The 5415-nt window shown below is 39.7% G+C and overlaps 1 pseudogene; it reads left to right on the top strand.

Moving 5' to 3' along the window:
• Positions 1-2496: 2496 nt before the first annotated feature.
• Positions 2497-3462, top strand: LOC147683701 (uncharacterized; annotated as a pseudogene).
• The last annotated feature ends 1953 nt before the right edge of the window (positions 3463-5415 follow it).

Here is a 5415-nt window from a genome sequence, read left to right as displayed (position 1 = left end):
TTAATCACTGTGTTCTCGTTGTTTATAATTAAAAAAAATTATATTTTATCTTTTTTAATTTTTTCAATGCGTTCATCATTTTTTTCTTTTATTTCTTCCATATTCTATGTTTCACTCATTGATGTGGTGTGAGAGGAAACAATACACCTCACTACATTCATTGAGGATTCCCCCTCCCTCTTTTCTTTTTCATGAAGCCGCCGGCGCTTCCTCCTCTCCTTGCGGCATTTGTTGTGCCTGTGGTGCCTTTCACTTGTTGTGTGCCCCGCGAACGTAAGGTGTTGCGTCGATCTTCCACCATAAAAACCAATTCCTCTGATGGAGTAAAACTACTGACAGCAGTCTGTTGAACATTATTTTCATCTTCAGATCCTGTGCTACTGTATACGGAACTTAAATCCGTTTCTGATAAGGCAGGGGCAATGGTAAGTTGAGTTGCTGGTGTTTGAATTGTAGGCGCCGTGTTGGTTAAGGCTTGTCTTTTTACCGACTCAAATTTCTTAGAAAAGGTAAATATTTTGCCATTTTCATAGTCAGATTCGTCCCTTGCGTGTTTTAATTACGCTTTCATGTTTTTCCAGGCGTTTCTTTATATCTTCCCGCCCTTTAGTGATTGCCTCCTGTTGTTCCATAGCATCAAGTTCCAAGTTAAGCGCTTCTATTTGGGCCAATAATTCTATCTTGTCAAATTTCTGTGTACTTCACCAGCATACATACCATGTTCACTGAGGCTTCTAATTTGTTGTGGGCCCACTCCTGCAACATAACGGGGTTGGGATTCTCGAATGAGGGTGCTAATAGTACCCTCAAACCTCAGGGCACTCTCCCCGCTTCCTTGTATTTTTCCAAACTCTTCTTCTCCCACCACTTTGTAAGCTCCGTTCGGAGCAATTTTTCTAGTCTCTTAAATTAAATTTTTACATCATCAGATTCAGTCACCCTCCCTTTGGCTTTTCCTCCATTAGAGATAGCCGGTAAATTCAAAAAAAGAGCGTCAGATGCTTGCTCTCTATCTATATATATATATATATATATATATATATATATATAAATGAATGTATGTCTGTCTGTCTGTTTGTCCTTTATGCATTACTACACCATTCATCCGATCGCCCTGAAACTTTGGGAAGTTGTTGAGTACACTCCCGTGAAGGTTTCTGGCATAAACTTTTTTTAAATATCTGCTCCCCATGGCCCTCATAATCTTTCAAATACTGAATTTTTCCATTTACTTATTTTCAGCGAATTTGCGAGCATCGTCGACAGTTATGCCCCCCAAACGGAAATCAATTGGTCGATCTACATCTGAAGCATGCGAGAAAAAGGCATTACGAGCTTCAGAAACAGATGAGCAACGGGAAGCAAGATTAGAAGCTGTTCGAATACAAACTGCTCAAGCCTGATCTTCTCAAACGAACAAGCAACGAGAATCAAGATTGGAAACCGATTGATTATGCACTGCTCAATCTCGCTCGAATGAAACAGAAGAGCAACGAGAATCAAGATTGGAAACCGATCGATTACGCACCTCTCAAGCCCGCTCGAATGAAACAGGAGAGCAACAAGAATCAAGATTGGGAGCCGATCGAGTACGCACTGCTCAAGCCCGTTCAAAGGAAACCATTAACCAACGGAGAGCAATACTGGGAACAAATCGAGCACACAATGTTTGATGCAAAAGGACACTACACGCTGATTTGAATCTTGCTGTGTTCCATTCGAGGCGGATTATGATTACAGTCTTCATAGAAGTGTAGTTATTGGAAAAATGTACAAGTTATGCGAATTTTGCCGTGCATTGAAATTCAATATTGAAACTCCAGGAATGTGCTGCGCAGGTGGAAGAGTGAAATTGCAAGAATTGCATTTACCACCCGAACAATTATCAACGTTGGTATCAGGTGAAACAAGCCAGTCTAAATATTTCTTGGCAAACATACGCAAGTACAATTCATGATTCCAAATGACATTGTTCGGTGCAACAGAAATCATATGTGACAATTACATGCCAGCGTTCAAAGTCCAAGGGCAAATTTATCATCGTGCTGGATCACTTCTACCAATGCCGGATTCAGATCACAAATTTCTCCAAATTTATTTCATGGGAACCACTGATGAACAAGTTGATCAACGTTGTTGATTCAATACCAGCACTAATCGAGAAATTGTAGCTGCATTACAAAATTTATTGGATCAACACAACAAATTAGTTCGACTATTTAGGACGGCCCTCGAGCGAATGCCAGCTGATGATTACGTTGTTGTCATTAGAGCTGACAAAACACCAGCCGGCCAATACGAAAGACAATACAACGCACCAACAATTCATGAATTGTGATTTTCATAATTGGCGAAGAATTTAACTTGCATGATATAGTTCTTCATCGCAGAGATGGTAATGTTCAGCGAGTCTCTGAAAATGATCGCTCATACGATGCATTGCAATATCCAATTTTATTCTGGCAAGGAGAAGATGGATATCATTTCAATAGCAAAATGAGAAATCCACAAACACATGAGGAGACCAATAAGAAAGTCAGTGCCATGAATTACTATTCATATCAATTGATGATTCGTGAGAACCAAGACAATCACATTTTGAAATGTTGGCAAATGTTCCATCAATACATTGTCGATATGTATGCAAAAATCGAGACCGAACGACTTCTCTTCATTCGATTGAATCAAACCAAACTGCGCTCAGAAGAGTATATTCATTTACGCAACGCATTTGCTGCTGATGGCAATCCCATTGCAATGGGAAAAATGGTCATACTGCCGGCTACATTCACAGGAAGCCTACGACACTTACATGAATACGCACAAGATGCAATGACTTATGTTCGCGCATACGGCCGTCCAGATTTTTTCATAACATTCACGTGCAATCCTACGTGGGATGAAATTAAAGAACCAATGTTGCCTGGACAATCGTCTTCGGATCGCCATGACATCATTGCACGTGTGTTCAAACAAAAATTAAAATCTATGATGGATTTCATTGTCAAACATCATGTTTTTGGAGAGACACGCTGTTGGATGTATTCCCTTGAATGACAGAAAAGAGGATTACCGCATGCACACATTTTGATTTGGTTGATCGACAAAATTACACCAGACAAAATTGATGAAGTAATCTCAGCAGAAATACCAGATGTCGACATTGATCCAGGCTTATTCGAAGTTGTTACCAAAAACATGATTCATGGTCCATGTGTCGCGATCAACAACAAGTCTCCGTGCATGAAGGATGGAAAATGCACGAAACGCTATCCAAGAGATTTACACGCCAAAACTATCACTGGAAATGATGGATATCCACAATATCATCGACGATCAACTGAAGATGGTGGGAAATTCATCACTCTAAAAATGCGCAACAATGACATTGAAGTCGATAATCGTTGGATGGTGCCGTATTCACCATTACTCTCAAAAAGTTCAAAGCATGTCGAGTATTGAAATTCAGTGAAATCGATTAAATACATTTGCAAATATGTCAACAAAGGAAGCGATATGGCAGTTTTTGGAGTGGGAAATGCATCTGCACCAATCGATGAAATCGAACAATATCAATTGGGACGCTACATTAGTAGCAATGAAGCTGTTTGGCGTATTTTCTCATTTCCAAATCATGAACGTCATCCAATAGTTGTTCATTTGGCAGTGCATCTTGAAAATGGACAGCGCGTGCATTTTACAACGGAAAATGTATATGCAAGAGAATTTTCGCCACCGCAAACAACGTTAACTGCGTTCTTCTCATTGTACATGGATGATTTATTCGCAAGAACGCTACTTTACTCAGAAGTGCCAAAATACTACACATGGAATGCATCAGCGAAAAAGTTTCAACTTCGTAAACAGGGCAAACCAGTTGAAGGACATCTGAATTTATATTCCTCCGGCACATTAGGCCGTCTGTATACAGTTCATCCAAACAATCAAGAATGTTTTTACTTGCGATTACTGTTAGTTAACGTTCGTGGACCGAAAACCTTCCAAGAACTGAGAACAGTAAATAGTAAAGTATATGCGACCTATCGAGAAGCTTGCCAAGAATTAAATATTCTTGAAAACGATGCCCATTGGGACACAGCACTCGCTGATGCATCGAATACTGCTCAACCACAGCAAATACACACGTTATTTGCGATAATATTGACAATGTGTTTCCCATTCAATCCGAAAGGTCTTTGGGAAAAATACAAGGATTACATGAGTGAAGACAACCTACGTCGTTTGGGAGCAATGAATCCGGACATGCAATTCACACCAAACGTGTATAATGAGGCGTTGGTTTCGATCGAGGATATACGTTTGGCAATCGCTAACAAAGGATTGGTGCAGTTGGGAATGTGTGTACCGAATCGATCTGCAAATGACGCTTATGATCGTGATTTGCAACGTGAAACACACTTCGATTTCGATGATTTGGGTACATTTGTTGAAAACAATCTTCCGAAATTGGTTCCAGAACAACGCATTGTATATGACACAATCATGCAAGCAATTACAAATCAAAGTGGCAGATTGTACTTTATATATGCGCCCGGAGGGACAGGCAAAACTTTTCTAATTTCAATTATTTTGGCAACCATACGTTCACGGAATAAAATTGCACTGGCAATTGCATCATCTGGAATTGCACCAACACTTTTGGATGGTGGTCGCATTCAGCACTGAAATTACCATTGAATTTGCAAACCACTGAGACGCTAATATGCAATAACACCAAAAATTCCTAAATGGGCAAAGTTTTACAAACATGTGAACTTATCATATGGGACGAATGCAAAATGACTCACAAAAAAGCATTGGAAGCGCTTGATCGTTCATTGTCTGGTGATTTTCGACAAACTCTGCCAGTTATACCACATTCAACACCGGCTGATGAACTTAATGCATGTCTCAAATCATCAGTTCTATGGCGACATGTAAAGAAATTGACTTTGAAAACAAATATGCGTGTTGAACTACAAAATGATGCTTCCGCCGAACGTTTCGCAAAGCAATTGCTAGATATTGGGAATGAGAAGATGGCAATCGACAAATCTACACAATGTATCACATTGCCAAAAAAGTTTTGTAAGATAACATCAACCAAAGACGAATTGATTCAAAATGTTTCCCCAAATATCGCGCAGAATTACAAAAATCATCAGTGGCTCAGTACACGTGCTATATTAGCAGCTACGAAGAACGATGTCAATGCTATCAATTTCAGCATTCAAAACGGAATACCAGGCGAAACCACAACGTATAAGTCCATCGATACTGTGATGAATCAAGACGAAGTTGTCAATTACCCAACGGAATTCTTGAATTCACTGGATTTGCCAGGTATGCCACCGCACATTTTAACATAAAAATTTGGCGTGCCGATCATTCTTCTCTGAAACATCAATCCACCAC

Source organism: Lissotriton vulgaris, chromosome 11, assembly GCF_964263255.1.
Source record: "Lissotriton vulgaris chromosome 11, aLisVul1.2, whole genome shotgun sequence".
Lineage (NCBI taxonomy): Eukaryota > Metazoa > Chordata > Amphibia > Caudata > Salamandridae > Lissotriton > Lissotriton vulgaris.
Note: the sequence above shows the minus strand (reverse complement) of the source record. Positions and strands in the feature narration are given on the sequence as shown.